The sequence below is a fragment of the Mesoplodon densirostris genome, chromosome 1 (assembly GCF_025265405.1).
Source record: "Mesoplodon densirostris isolate mMesDen1 chromosome 1, mMesDen1 primary haplotype, whole genome shotgun sequence".
Taxonomy (NCBI): Eukaryota; Metazoa; Chordata; class Mammalia; order Artiodactyla; family Ziphiidae; genus Mesoplodon; species Mesoplodon densirostris.
In genome coordinates, this window is record NC_082661.1 from 136,908,144 (window position 1) to 136,925,484 (window position 17,341).

Below are 17,341 nucleotides of genomic sequence, written 5' to 3' on the forward strand. Positions count from 1 at the left end.
AAAGCTTAAGCTAGATAATATCAGACTGGGTCCTCAAAATATTTAGAGTGAGTGACTGTAAAGCCAGAGGGTTTCATCTAATAGAGAAGCCAGCAAAACATTCGGAAATCTATGGTGCTTAACAAAAAGAAAAGAAATTCAGAGTTTGAGATTGCCAAGGTAACCAGAACTTGCATGGCCAAAATCCCAGGGAGAAGGGAGTCACAGGAAAGTGAGTCCAACACATTGCTGAATCGTTAAGCTCCAATCTTGTGCAGGTAAAAAAGCAGAAAATGAATGAAAATTAGAGTGAAGTTTTCAGTGGTGTCACAGCTTTTAGGGGTTTCAGATAGTCAAGGGAGGAGTGGTAGTAAACATCCTCAGGCGATTTATTTACTGGAGAGCTATAAGCTACCATGGGGAAACCAAATACATCCTGAGCCTCACCAAAAAAAAAAACCCTAAAACAAAGCAGGTAAATTAACCCAACAATGTATAAGGTGAAACTTCTGTAAAGGAAGATAAAATGTATCCATAATGTCTATAATTTTTCATATGCAATGTTAAGCATTCAAACCCAAACTATCAGGTATATCATTAAGCAAAACCCAGAATATAGATAATAAAAATTAACTGATTGATGACCTTATGATTGTGGTTACCAGGGACAAACTTTAAAATGAATACATCTATAAATAAATATGCTGAAGAAAAGTGATGCATATGTTAGTTTCCTATTGCTGCTGTGACAAATCACCACAGACTTAAAACAATACAAAGCCATTATCTTACAATTCTGGAAATCAGAAGCCTGGAATGAGTCTTACAGAGCTAAAATCAGAGTCAGCTAGGTTGGTTCCTTCTGGCAACTTTAGGAAAGAATCATTTCCCGTCTCTTTCAGACTCTAGAGACTGCTGGAATTCCATGGTTGTGGCCACCTCACTCTCATCTCTGCTTCTGTTCTCACACTGTCTTCTCTTCTTTGACCTCCTGATTCCCTCTTATACTTGTGATTTCATTGTGCCCACCAGATAATCCATGATAATCTCCCTTTCTCAAGAATCTTAATGTAATCACATCTACAAAGTCACTTTTATCATGTAAAATAACATATTTACAAATTCTGGGAGAAGGACATGAACATTTTAGGGCAGCCATTATTCAGCCTACCACAGATGCTAAAATGGAAAATTCTTTTGAAAATAAGAATGTATAAAAAGAATCAAATATAACTCTAAAACTAAAAAATGTGTTAATTGGAATTAAAAATAATAAAAATAAAAATACTTGTAACAACAAATTGGAAACGACAGTAGAAAGGATTAGTGAACTAGAAAAATAGGTCAATAGAAAATGTCCAGGCTAATGTATATAGAGAATTATAAAACAAAGGCAAATAACTACAAATACTGAGAAGGCCTTACATATCTGTAACTCAGGCTTAGAATCCATGAAGAGCAGAAGAGAAAATGGAAGATAAATAATTTTAAGAGGTAACGCCCCCCAATTTTTTTTAAAGCTACAAATTCAGAGAAATCTATGAGATATAAATAGAAAGAAAAATCACTTCCAAGTGTGTGATGACTAGTAAAAATGAACTACAAAGAAAAAACAGTGAGAGCAAATGGAAATACACTGTCTTCAAATGAGCTAAATAAGACTGCTAGGAAACTTCTCAAAAGAAATGATAGATCCCTCCCCACCACACCCCTCTGCCGCCAAAAAATAAGATCTGCCTAAAGTCCCTGTAGACCAAGCTAGAAGTCTATATGAACTGAGAATATCATTCCAATGTTGAAGAAATAAAGAAATTTCATACAAAATTCAACATACAAACCAATAAAAGTCATTATTTGTAATCATGTATGTATCCAGCATACTAACATGGCAAGGATATTTTATATATATATAAACATCCACATATATATATATATATATATATATATATATACACATATCTACATATATGTATCCGTTCTCTCTCTTATGAAAATATTAAGAAAAAATTAGAAATGGAATTTTACCAAACTGAATCTAGTTATCTAAAAGACAATATATTACAGTAAAGTTTGATAAGGCCCCAAAAAAATCAACTGAAATTTTAGAAGCAGTTGATTTTATTGGACATGACTGGAAAAATTTTTTAAATTAATTTTGAAGAAAATATTTTCCAAATATGCTTATATATATATATCTATATCATTTATTCAATAAATCTATTTATATTTACATATTTATATTTATTTTTATATTCAATAAATATAAACTGTAGGTATAGTAGACATCAGACTCTGTATTCACGTTAGGCATCTGTTTTAAACAAGATTCATTTCTTGCCCTCAAGTAGCTTGTAGTTTATTGAAAATATAGTTGAGGCCTAGTGATAGTGGTAAGAAAAAGAAAAAAAGAGGGAGGAAACAATAAAAAGCATTTTCATTAAAGAGAATAGACAATTCCTAAGCAGGTACTGGTGTGAAATAAAGTTAGAGTGAGAGTAGATCATACAGTCTTATGTCTTATGTTGTTCTGTTCTGTCATTTCATGTCATGTGATATGATGCGAAATTATATTAAGGAGTAGAGAGACCACTTACTAATGGCAGTACTTGGATTTAAGAGCCTCATCACATTTGTCAGTTAAAAGATAACCTAGCTACAATGTGGCACATGGACTCGAAAACTCAAGAGGGGCTTTAAGAGTATAAAAAATTATCATAACATTTGTGAAAATTAATTAGAACAAACCAGGGAAATGACTGGAAATTTAAAAGAAGTATGTGGACTGTGAGGGAGAGGGGCAGCAGGAACTCTCATTTATTGCTGGTGGGATTGCAAAATAGTACACCCAGTTTGAAAGACAGTTTGGCAGTTTCTTACAAAACTAAACATACTCTTACACAGGATCTAATAATCATGCTCCTTGGTATTCACCCAAAGGTAAAAAACATGTCCATACAAAATCCTGCATGTGGATATTTATAGCAGCTTTACTCATAATTGTCAAAATTTGGAATTTTTGGAATTTGGAAGCAACAATGATATCCTTCAGGAGGTGAATGAATAAACTATGGTACATCCAGACTAAGCAAAAAGTCATGAAACGACATGAAGGAGCCTTAAATGTATATCACTAAGTGAAAGAAACCAATCTGAAAGGGCTACATACTGTATGACTTCCACTATTTGACATTCCAGAAAGGGCAAAACTATGGACAATTGTTGCCAGGAGTTAGAGGAGAGAGAAGGATGAATAGGTGGAGCATAGTGGATTTTGGGGGCAACAAAACTACTCTTTGTAATACTATAATGGTAGATGCAGGTCATTCTACATTTGTCCAAACCCACAGAATGTACTACACCAAGCGTGAACCCTAATGTAAACTATGGACACTGGATGATAATTATTTGTCAGTGTAGGTTCATTAAGTGTAACAAATGTACCACTTTGGAGGGATTATTGATAATGTGGGAGGCTGTGCATGTGTGGGGAAAAGAGGTATGTGGGCAATCTTTGTACCTTCCACTTAATTTTGCTGTGAACCTAACACTGCTCTGGAAAAAATAAAGTCTATTTAAATAAATCAATATAATTGCCTATTTAACCTGCAGCTGACTATAGACGCATGAGTGACCCTAGTCAAGACCAGAACCATCAGCTGGTCCATTAATTTGTAAGCAATAATAAATATTTATCTGTTATTAAAGAAGTATATTGAATTAGTATATTCAAGAGACCTTTAAACAGTAATAATCAGAGGTAGAAGATTAAATGAGGCAGGAGACAAAGATAATACTTATGTCTCTGGCTTGTTCGAATTTTATTTTTATCATGCTCTGAACAAGTAGCTGGAACATATGGAAAGATTTTTTGTTTTCCTTTTCTTCCCTCTGTCATCACATGTAAGACATTTTCTACACATATACATGTTCTTTTAACCGAATAAAAATTATAACTTGCTATGAAAATATCAATAACAATAAAAATGATAATAGTTATCACTTATGGAGTACTTATGTTAAGTATCCTGCACTGGGCTTTGTGCTTTGTATTATTTAATCTATAAAATAGCCTCTTGATAGAGAAATTATTTTTCTTATTTTACAGAAACCAAAACTGAGATTTTGAGATGTTAAGTCACATAAAAAAAGTCTCAAGCTTATAAGTGGCAGGATCAGAATTCAAACAAAAAAAGCCTAGCAAACCAGTCTTTTAAATATTTATTTATATCAAGTATATTTCTCGGAAAACACATGACATCTTCCTGTCTTGGTAAGGCAACATTCCTTGTCATAGTTGCCAAATTCCTCTGAAGAGTTAGTTCTTGAATCTGTCTGTTCAAATCCTGATTTCCTTCCACTTACTGAACTTGAGATGTTACCACTTACTGAACTTGATATATTAGCTGAATTACCTCTGTGCCTCATTAGCTCTTAGTAACTGTAAGTTTGTTGTAAGGATTAAATAGTCACACAGCATTTAGCACAGGATCTGGCAAATAAAAGCTCAAGTAGATTTTGTTTTGTTTTGTTTTACCTTAAAGTTCTTCTCACCTTCAAGGGCCTTTTAAATAAACTACTTGAAAATTAACAGATCTTCCATCACACATTGTTCATAAAGCAGTAGAGAGAGTTCAACTTTCCTTTCTCAAATTATCACTTTAGTTTAGGTTACTTTGGAAAGGTGAGATTATTAGTAAAAGAGGTAGCTATGTAAATAATGTAAATCAGAAGCTTAAATGTATAAAGTAACATCTTATAAACCTGGCAAGTGAATATTTCAGAAAAGCTAAATTGAACAGCTTATGGAAACAGCTAACACTGATATAGCACAATATGATAGAGAAAGGGACCCCTCAGAGTGTTTTATATATGTTAACTAATTTTATCCTTAGCATAAGCCTGTGAGGTACATATTATAATTATGCTCATTTTAGGGTAAGGAAACCAAGGTACATAGGTAAGTTACTTGACCAGCTAATAAATGGCAGAACTGGGATTCTAGATCAAGTCCTCTGGCTTCACTCTTTGTGCTCTTAACCACTGTGCTAATATTAACTATTCTTAACAACACTGTATCTTAAATGCTGGATATATGGACTAAAAATAATAAAGTTTTCTATAAAGCTCAGGGTGTTATAAACATCAGTTACTGTCCTGAGGTTTAACCCAAGACATTATTATTTTAACTAGAGATAGCTACATCTTTAATGGAAAGAGAGCTGGAATCCTACCCACTATCTAACATGACTTTTGTCACTTTCTCTAAGATATGAGGAAATGTGTCATTGAAAACAATGAGAATCAAATATACAATATTTATGACCATGGGGTTAAAAAAATCTTTTGGTAGATGGTCTGGATATTATGATAAACTTTCCCTTTCCAATACAAAGCTTCATATTTCCCTCACTCAACAAATTCACTAATATTGGCCCTCCTTTCTTGGAAAATGTATCTCAAACAAGAGCAATCCCTGGAAGGTCTTATTCCAAGGAAATGAAAACAGGCAAAAAGAATGAGAAGATGTACAAAAGGGGAAAAAATATCTGAATGGTATATATTCAAAAGTAAAAGACATTTTTAAATACTTAGGAAAAAAATGATTACACATAGATAATATGAAATTTTTTATATGTCATGCAAAATTATTACATCTAGTGCTACAGCCAGATTGGGATCTTGCCTTCAGCTTTTATCCTTACAATGTTCCAGCTCCTTGAGGATTAAGTGCAAAATCAGGAAGAATTTCCACTCTGGAATCTCTATTTTTCCTATAATATATTCACACAAATCGATGTGTTTGCTGAGTTCAAGGATTAGCTTTTTATCTTATTTCCTTTCCTTTCAGAAAGATTTTTTTTAATGGATGTAAGTGTGCCTTCAAATATTTTTAATTTGTTGCTTCTAATATGCAAGGCTCTGGCAAGTGGGGGATAAACAGTGTGCTATAATTGGGACTAGATTAAATAGAGGTTCTTTGCTTGTCCTCAAAATTTCTCATCTGTGTTCTGTATAGCTAAGGTTATCTCCTAGGTAACTACCAGATAATTGATGTTTCTCTAATAGATTTTAAACATTCCTAAAATGTTCAGTTTTTAATAGTGTTCGACCAGAAAATAATTTTCTACCAGAAATCTTAAGTTTATTTACTTTTGAAATTCCAATCCCAGTGGTTTTACTAAACTTCTAAGGATTTTCAAGTCCCAGTCTTGCTTGTCATTATTTAGTCTCTTATGTTAGTGTTGCAAATCATATATACATATATTTTAAAAATGTATGTATAATATGTATTTAAAATATATATAAAATATATATTTAAAATATATATATAATATATATATTTTAAATATATATATATAATATATATTTTAAATATATATATATAATATATATTTGAAAGGAAAATGACATTGATTCACTTCTGTCTATTCACTTGTAATTAAAAAAGTCACAGAGAGTTATTTAAATTCATGAACCACTTCTCAAAATTCATTCTACAAGATGCCATTTGATGAATACAAAGTAAATTTATTATTTTTTTTGAAATTTGAATATATGAAGATAATTTTATTTAAAGAAAATAACTTGTTGACTTGTTCTTCAGGAAAATCAAACTAATACAATTTGTCATAGCTTGTATTTATGCTTATAAAAATAAACTTTTGAAAGTTTACTTTATTACATTGTTCTTGTTAACCTTAGTTTTATGCTGGTTAAAAAAAGCCAAATTATTCTTCTAAACCAAAGTATTTGATGGGAAAGTACTCATAATTTATAGAAATTCACAACTAATATTCAGTCCTCTTCTCTTTCATTAATTTCTCCAACATTCCCCCAAGTTATCAAAGAAGTAGTGATTACAGATATTAATTTGTCTTTGAAACAGTTCCAACAGGGGTGTGGGTTTCCCCACACCAACAAGCAATGCTCTGACCCAAGCTGGGTGTTCTACAATTCAACTCAACTTTGATACTACCTATCAGGAGATAGCATCAAATTCTACAGCTTAAGGGGTCAGTACCACAAGACTGCCCCTACTCCTCACTTCAGAAGCCAGCTGCAAGCCCAGATTATCACCTGTGCTTCTGAACAACTGCTTATACATAAGAGATTCCCAGGACCCACTCCTCGTGTTTAAGAGCCACTCACAGAACTCAAACACTTTATGGAATAGATGCATAGGGTAGGGTATGGGAAAAGGGCAAGGAACTTTCATGCTATCTCCAGCATGCCACTCTCCCCAATCTCCACGTGTTCACCAACTTGGAAGCTTTCTAAACCTTGTCCTTTTGGGGTTTTATGGAGGCTTCATTACGTAGGTATAATTAACTAAATCATTGGCCGTTGGTAATTGAAATCAATCTCCAGCCCTTCTTCCCTCCCTGTAGGTGGGGAGAGAGGTGAGACTGAAAGTTCCAACCCTCTAAACACACTGTTGGTTCTCCTGGCAACCAGGCACCCATCTTTAGGTTACCAAAGAGCTTTCCAAAAGTCAGCTCATTAACATAACAAAAGACACCTCTTTAACTCCTATCATAGAAAATTCCAAGGGTTTTAGGAATCAGGAGCCAGGGACCATGAAATGCCAAATATATATGAGAAATAAAATCTGGTAATCTAAATGACCAAATATATATTTCTTATAAATCACAATATCACAGATATACAAGGAAAGCCCCACCAGATACGTAAAACTGGCACAAAAGCTCAGTTTCCATGAGGGAAAATTTTGCTATAAATTTAATGTAAATTCATAATCAATAACCTAACACCTATATTTGTGAAATTTTATATGGTGTAAAATGTAATATATAGAAACCTCAATTAAAACACAGTTGGGAGACCAGAAAGAGAAGCTGGCATGCTCTATGACCATAGCGGGGCCCAAAAAGGAAGAAGAAAGACTTCTTTTTCTTGTCTGCCAAGAGTTTAGCTAATGTGAGACTGTCACAACTCAGCCAACCAAAAGTCAGTATACTTCCAACTCTCAGTTCCTCCAATGGACTCTATTTACAAGAGCCCTCCCAACTTCCTTTTCCCCTCTTTAAAAGAGTTCTTCTCTCCTTGCTGTGCAGGGACTTGCATGTGGCTTGCCATAGCAGCAGAGCTCAAATTTCAATTCTTTGCTGATTCTGAATAAACCTGCTTTTGCTGGAGAAATAACTGGCCGTCTATTTGTTTAAGGTCAACAACGGTATTATAATGTAACAATAAATTGCTTATATACAATGAACAAGCCCATTATGCAGAAACAGTGCTCTTTAAGTCTAGTTTCCCTATGGTAGCTTATGATCTATGACATGTGTCCCTTCAAACTGCTGGAAGAAAGCCTACCACCCTTTAGCTCATTATAAGTTTTATTGCTGAGAGTATATTTACTTATAATGAGCTCTTGAAAGAATTCTGGAGTGCTCTGTAGATAATCATATTAAAAAAAAACAATCAAATTTATAAGAAAAGAAGACAAATTATCCAGCATGTATTCTACATTTTCTCTATATTCGTTCAGGGCAAAATTTTATTTTTCAAGTGTCCAACAGTTGTTGTACAGGGTTTAGAGTTTTTGTATTTAGTCCTTTCCTCTCTGGGCTGTTCCTATTCAGTTTGGTATAAGGATTATATCTGTAAGACATTTTAGATATCTTCAGTAATATATCCTATTGTGTTTTTTCTCAAAATTTAATATTACCTAATCTGAAGTAAGTAAACTAACTCTTTTAATTTTTAAGAAATGTCTGTTCCAAATTAACTGAAATGAAAAATTTGGATGTCAGATATATGTCAATGGAAAAAAAGGCAAATAACATGAAAAAAGATACAATAACCCCAAAACACCCACACACAAAACTATTTTTCTATCTATCTATGAAAATATCTCCTCATTGCACAGGTATATATAACAGGAACTTTTATATATTTTGTGATAATACTAATTGGTAACAATATTTCTGGAAGAAAATCTGCATAATGTATCAAAAGTTTTAAATTATGATAATCTTTGATCCATTTGGTTTACTCACAGAGATGTATAAAAAAGAATAATTAGACAAGTGTAAAAAGATGTGTGCACAATCATCCAAACTGACATTTTTTCTAATAGTTAAAAATAGGATTAAGTAATCAATCTCTTATTACAGACATTAAAAATGAAACAGTACATACCAAACAATTATCATAGAAAAATACCCAAGAGAAGGTTATGAATAAAATATGTTAAAGAAGGTTACTATGTCTACTTCTCATTGCAACAAGTTTTACATCTTCTCAGAGTGAAAGAGAGGGACTATGGAGATGTGCTGCTCATGGGACATTCTGAGACATATGCTGCTGAAGTCACAACCAAGATATTTTTTGTAGTGGTTAGTTTTCTCAGCATTGTTAGGGTCAAGTAATGTCCTGTTCATTGATTCAGAAGAGTCTTAGCTGTGACCTGCAGTAGATCCTCTGAGTCTCTGCTGCTTTCTCTATCTCATCACGGGCCCAAGTAGTCCATGTTGCAGTATCTGTCTTGGAATTACTTTTTCTTTTTTTTTTTTTTAAGCACAGTGATTATCTGTCAAGGCCAATGAATAGCCCTATAAATTATATTTGCCTCCTTCAGTGGGAGTACTCGCCAATACCTGGATACCGTCCTCATCACAGAGGGATCAGGGAAGAATTAAGGGCCCTCTCTTCTGCCTTAATAAATCAATGTATCATTCCCAATCAAGGGTGGCCCAGCCTTATTGGCTCAGGAATACATTTTGAGTTAGTTCCCTACATACCAATGAAGAAAGACAAAGACAAGCTCCATACTTAAAGGTTTATTCCTTAACCAAACTGGAATATTCTGTAGTGTACTCCACCTCAAGGGCCGATAATATTCAGAGGTGGTAAGAATTCTAATTCTTCATATTCTCTGTTCTTCCTGTGGACTTCTGTAAAAAAGGGGTTTTCCCTATTACTTTTTGGTTTAGAATTGCTTATGTCAACTTCTGAGATCTCAATATCCATGACTTATACTAAAATTTGAAGTTTAGACTTTGTCTTTTGGTATGTAATAGAGAACTTATAATTTTTACTCCCAATAATCAAAGATGGACAATATGTTATCTTTTTTAAGTGATGAAATTTATCGATGGCATTATATTAATCTGGAAGATTGTTTTTTCAAACGCATCAAAAACAATATAGAATCATGCACAGAATTTTGAAGAAGTATTCAAAAGATTATTAAATGCAACATTTTGAACATATAAAGACCTCACTGAATAAGATTTACATATACATTTTTGCATTTTGATAATGCAATCTCTCTATATTAAACACAAAAGAATAAGCTATTATGTAACTTTATTTGTATTTCTGTTTTCTCTAATAAAGTCTAAGTTTGCTGTTGTCAGCAAAGAAACAAATTCACGTTTCTCTGTCTTAACTGTTCCTAATTCATCAAAAGAAGCTATTTAGTGGATGGTTGCTGAATAAGTAGCAATTTCTGTCTATCTATCTATATTTATTTTATTTTGTTATAGCTAAGTATATAACTATCTGTGTCTATAAAATGCCATAAGTGACATAAAAGTGGTACACACAAAACAATTTATGTATAAGAATAAATTCTCTGTCTATATTACCCTAATCCTGGTTTGGTAGATTAAAGAAGGATGCAAATGCTTTGACACTCTTCTTGTAGGAGGTTGTGTCTATCACCCTACCTCTTGAATATAAGAGGGCTCTGTGGCTACTTTGAGTAATAGAACACTGCAGAAATGATGTTGTACCAATATCTAGTCAGGCATTAAGAGACTGGCAACTTTCACTTCCTCTTTTTCTTTCACTGCACTTTTTCTGGGAACCTTGTATAAGTCTGTCTATCCTACCAAAGAGACTACATAGAGAGGCCCTGAGACAAAAATATAAGGGAGTGGGGGCCAGCTAAGCCCAGTTTCCCACTGCCTTCATCAAGGTGCCAAGTGTGTAACTGACAGCATGTTGGACCTTCCAGCTGTCAGCCAAATTACACCAAGTGATACCAATTACAGCCATGCAATCTTTGGCCAAATTCCTTATCAAAATTTCAAAAGATATAATGAAATGGCTTTTGTTAAGTCACTAAATTTTGGAATATCATGTTATGCATCAATAGATAATTGGAAACGTAAGTTTGGGGTATATTAAGAATGACAGAGAACAGCCTTGAATGGATTGATGTATTAGGATATTACGGCTATTAAAATAAGACTAGGGGCTCCTCTGGTGGCGCAGTGGTTGAGAGTGCACCTGCCGATGCAGGGGACACGGGTTTGTGCCCCAGTCCAGGAAGATCCCACATGCTGCGGAGCAGCTGGGCCCGTGAGCCATGGCCGCTGAGCCTGTGCATCGGGAGCCTGTGCTCCGCAACAGGAGAGGCCACAACAGTGAGAGGCCCGCATACCACCAAAAAAATAAAAATAAAAAATAAGACTAGTTATAGTTTATTTTTTTGTACACAGAACTGGCTACATAATTTTCAGGTCAGGCAAAATGAAAATGTGGGTCACCTTGTTCAAAAATTATTTAAAATTCCAAGACAGCAACAGTAGAGCATTAGACCAAGTACAGGGTCCTTCTGAGGGTAGGGTCCTTGTAACTATACATGTCATATGCCCACAAAGCCTGCCTGTACATGAGCTTTAAAGTATTGATATGTAGACATAAAATTATCCAGTAATGTAATCATACTCCCTGTGATACACGAGAAGCAGTTTAATTATATTCAATGTTAAAAACACTCTTTAGCATCCAGACAATATATCATCAAATAACTTTAACTGTTATGACCATTTCCTTTAGGTATCAGTATAAGCCTTCAGTTATAAAGGTATAGAGAGAACCTTCTGTTATAGCTAAGAAAACAAGGATAGAATTAGAATATAAATAAAACATAGCAAAGATTATATTGACCAGACATACATTCATTGGAAATGTAACTGTATTTTCTAAAAAAAAGTATATTGTTCAATGAGTGGCTCAAAATATTGCCTTTGAACACCTCCATCCGATGACTCTGAACTATTGAATTTAAATTATATGCAGCCATGAACATATTTAAGGGTGTTTTGTCCTTTAAATATTATATTTTCTTATTTGTTATTCAGTATTTCATGATGTCAGAATGGTGTATTGTGTAACTAAAGGTCTTAAAGCTTTACTCATACTAAATCCCTTTCTGATTCCATATACTTGTGTTTACCTGCTGTGCTGATTTTATGTTCAGCACCAGCTTTGTCATCAATCCCCTATATTACTCTGCCAGACTACCCTACCTCTGACATTAGATTTTGCATGAAGTTACAAAACAAAGAAACAAAACAAAACAAAAAACCCATTATTTTATAGTTATTTATTTCTTCAGAATCTCTCTATGTAATCTTTTAGAATTCTATCTCTAAATGCCTGAGAGATACAAGTGTGCAATATTAGTTTAAAATAGGTCTTTTCTGTTAGGAGATTTGGGAAAAATCCAACAACAACAAAGCTTATTCCCCTAAAAGGATATACATAACCAGCCAAGTAGTGAGAACATTCTAGCATGCTAGCACGGATTATATCTCACTGTTATTCTGTTTCCTGTTAATTTATTTCCCAAATAGGCAGATAAGAAGGAACCCATAGGAGTAATTTTATATTTTTTGCCTACTGGTTACAGAATTTCTAGTAAACTATCTTCTTTTAATTTAAAACCCTTTATTTTTCTCCAATTAAAATCACAATCAATATACAAAATCCAGGTACACTGTGGAAATACTGGAAAACTGAAATGAGTAAAATATGAAGAAACATCCACTCTTTCATTAACCATACGTTTCAATAATTATTACTTGATGCATATTTTATCAGAATGTGTTCTATGCATATAGAGTAAATAAATATACTGTTTGAAAACACATTTCAACCTTATAATACATTATGATTATCCCTAAAAGTAAGTGTTCATTTAGCATATCATTTAATGACTACATATGTAAATGCACTATTTATTTAACATATGTTAAACTATTTGATGCTTATAAATATATATATGTGTATGTATATACAGATACATATACATATCTATCTGAAAAGATGCAGGTAGTCCTTTGTTAAGAAATGCAAGTATATCTTTAGAATATCTTCTTCAAAGTGTGAAAATCTTGGGCAAAAATATACATATTTTTTATGTTTTTAAACATATTATCCAATTGACCTCCAACATGGGTTTCAATTTTTTCTTTTTAAATTTTTAACAAAATCATTAAAATTAAATATTTTGCATATGTTATATCATTATTATATATTGTAATTATTTTACATAAATGCCCTTATTAAACTTGTAAAAAAAACCTTATGAGATTGGTTTTATTCTTATTCCCATTTTATAAAAGTACAGTACAGAAAGTTTGAACAATTTGCTCATGGTTACACTGCACTGTAATGGGAAAGTGAGTGATCTTTGATTTAAATCTATCTTTAGACTTAATCCAGAGACTATACTAAGACTCTGGCTTAATCCAGAGTCTATAGTCTTATATACTTAGGTATATTTATAAAACATAAAATTTTTATACAGTAAGATCCTGAAAACATTGCAATAAGACATAGAAAACTTGATGTCAAAGCTACCAGAAATCGTTGCACATTATTCCTTGCCACTAGTGGTTTTACTTCCACACTAATTCAGCTTCTCTGAAAGAGAAAGCAAATATGTTGCTACTAGATAGTCATTATACTAGGTGTTTAAGTGTCTCTTAGAGGTTTTGTGATCCCAAGCTTAGGAAATGTGCTTTGATGAAAGATAAATAGTGGGACATTATTTTTAATATGAATAGAATGTTTTTTCTACTATGGTCAGTTTTAAGTGAGCATTTCTTTCCTTTTGCATGGCATTTAGCTCACTGGATTTTTATTACATTGTTATCTGATTCTAGGTATTTCTTCTCCACTACACTGAAAGCTACTTAATGGTTAGAATCATTTGTGCTGATCATTGGATTCCCAGTACTTGGCAGACTGCCTATTATACATTCATGTTTTCATTTATTGATTTGATAAAGATTTATTTAGCACATATTATTTGACTACAATGTGGTTGACACTGGGGATTAAACAGAATACAAGAGAGACAAGCCTTGTGTACTTGCTGGTCTCGTGCTTTAGTGGAAATGATAAATCAACTAATAAATATGTAAGTTACACAAGTATATTCTTTGAATATAATAAGTTGACTCACCAAGCAAGTTGCTACTAAATAAATTAGGAAAAGTCCTGGGTGTGATGAAAGCTTTTTGACCAGATGTCCAAGCTCAAGGACTGATCTGATATGCAGTCTTGTGGTCATATATGCTGAGGGAGGGGAGTGGGGAAGTGGAGGGGGCTATATTAGACAGCATAGTCAAGAAAAGCTTCTCTAAAGTATAGCCTTATCAGAGTCCTGTAGCAATGATAAGTAGCTCACTTGAGAAAACAAAGGTAAGAACACTCTGCACCAAGGGAACAGAAAGCACAAAAGTCCTGAGAGAAGCAGGAGAGAGCTTGATATAACTTAGAACTAATAGGAGAAGACAAAACAGACTGGAAAGTAGTAAATGTTTAAGCTAGATGGGGAGATTCATGAGATGAGAGGTTGGAAATGAAGGCAGAAGCACGTTTATTCAGGTATTGCAGGCTAAGAAATTTAGAGTCTAATAAAAGTGAAAAGACAAGGAAAAGCTTTAAGGGGAGACAAAGTCTATAATTTACAATCTAACTTACAATTTTTAAAATATCACTCTGACCTCTCCACTCGAATATATTGGAGGCAATGGTATTCGTTGAAAAGAAGGAGACCATTTGAGAAGTTGTTTCTGTAAACCAAGCTGATGCAATTGTGGTTTGAAATAAGATGGAAACAGTGGAGGTGGTGTTGGAGAGAAAGAAAACTTTCCTCTATGCTTCTAGTTTCTTCTGGCTGGTCTAAGAATTAAATTAATAACTGGAGAAAATAAAATTTAATTTTGCACATACAGGAACCTTGCATACATAAGAAGGTTAAATACAGAAAGGTAAAAGGAAGTAGATATTCCACCCTGAGCTAAGGAATGAGATAGGGGCCTAGGGCTTCCAAAGACAGGAAGGTCATTCACAAGACAATTAGAAGAGGGGCAGATATTTGGAAATTAGTTGTTTGCCCTGCCGTACAGATGGAGCCATTTAGATAAAATTTATATCTGGTAATAATACTCTTTCTGGGGAAAATTCCCAATTTAAACTCTTATGGATAGATAAGGGAGGGGCAGTAGTTTTTCTTGAGCCTATAGGATCTCCACTGCCTTTAGTGCAAAATAATTCACATGCCAAAGTAGCACATCTTGGGTAGGCCTGTTCTGAAGCCCTACAATGGCGTAAAAGAGTGTATTTGAGATATATTTTGGAGTTAAAAATTATACAGTTCTGTGAAGTTTAAATGGTTCTTTGGTTCTCTATAAATTTTGAGCTCCTGAAAGAACCATTTTTTAAACTATCTTTCAATGCCTTATGTCTATAATAGAACCATACCAAATAGAATGCTCAAAGACTGCTTAAAAAGAAAGAATGTTTCTTCTGGATAATAAATATCAAAACTTATCTGTAACTAAAGCTTCTCCTTGGCCCATACATACATATCTTAATTTTCATTCCTTAATCAGCACATTCCATTCTCTTTCTTCCATCTCATAAAAACTTAATTGAATTCTAATAGAAAAATTAAGGAATTTTATGTTTCAGACATTAAGTTATATGTTGAAACTCAAAATAAATCAATCATGTGCCCTTTTTCTCAAGGAGTTCACAATCTACAGGGAAACAAAACTTGTAGAATTTAATTATATATAACTATGTTTTCTTCAATATTGGCTTGTTGCAAACCAAAATTCTCTAAGATTGAACATTTAAAAAAATCTATTTTAAGGTACTGGACTGCTGCCAGAAAAGATAGAACTTGCTGAGGTAAAATTCTGGAGAGAAGGAAATGCCAGAGAGAGCCCAATATTTGATGCTACTTTTTCTCTTGAGGTATTGGTCTATTCAAAAGCCATGATTAATGTGCTGAGAAGCTTGACAGAAAGAAGTAGCAGCTGAGATTCTGAGAACCAGAGCAGCTGGAACAGAGTTTTTGACAGTTTCATGCATCTGGGGCAACAAAAATTTGAGTTCAGTGCCTGCCAAGAAGGAGAAACTCTGAAAGTGAGTTAATCCTAGGTATAAAACAAATCACCCCAAATATTGGTAGCTTAAAACAACAATCATTATGTAGGTTGGCAACTTGGGCTGGTTTTCCCTTGGCTTACTGCAGTGAGTGGACAGTTAGACTGAGGCTGCATCGTCTAAGAAGTCCTCATTCATATGACTGATGTTTGGTAGGCTGTCAGCCAGGGTGTCTGGATTATTTTCCAGATGTCTTCTCTAATAAACTACTCAAGCTTTCTCACACTATGAAGGTGGAGTTCCCTTCAGCAAAAAAAGGTCATGGACAATATGCAAGTACATTTCAAGTTCTCTTTATACACTATTTATTAACATTCTGTTGGCGAAAAGCAAATCATATTGCCAAGCCTACATTCAAAGATTAAATAAATAGATTCCATATCTTGATGAGACGAGCTACAAAGAGTTTGTTGCCTTTTTTTTTTTTTCTTTTTAGTCTATCACATTTTACAAGGTTAGGTCCAAATTGAAGACAGGCGGTTAATCCCTGATTTGATTAAGGTGATTTCCCCTGGCTGAATTAGCTCTACAATTTTTCATATATAGTATCTGGTACTCAATAACAAATAACATGAAATCAAAAATACTTGTTAAGTGAAAGCCAAAAAGAAAAATTAACAATAGAAACAGGTTACAGGAGATTCCCAGATTTTAAATACTTATAAATATTCAAGAAGTAAAATTAAATCAAATTATCAAAAATTTAAAAATACACAGAAAAGGAGGTACTTGTCAATTTTCAATATTCTAGACAAAATCTGATGGCAGTGAATAAAATGTCCTTGTTTCCTGGACTCAGGAGAGATAAGCTGTTAGGCCCAGTGACAATATTTAAAGAACTATATAATTAATTCATAAATGACACTCAGCACTTAAAAAAGTCTCCAAGAAACTCCTGTTTTTAGTCCATTGAGGCCTAGCAGGTGTTGCGCTATTCTCTTAGTGGTAGTGGATACAAGATGAATTTATCCATCTTTTACTAAGGGGATACTCTAACACATCTCAGACCAAAAACTTCACTGAAATACAGGCCCTTGAAATTTCATAGGCTTTATCTGCAACCCCCAGAATTTTGTATGCTCCTAAGGTATTTATGGTCTCTATTTCTTCAAGCTCACCATCTCCTATCAGCAGAATGTCA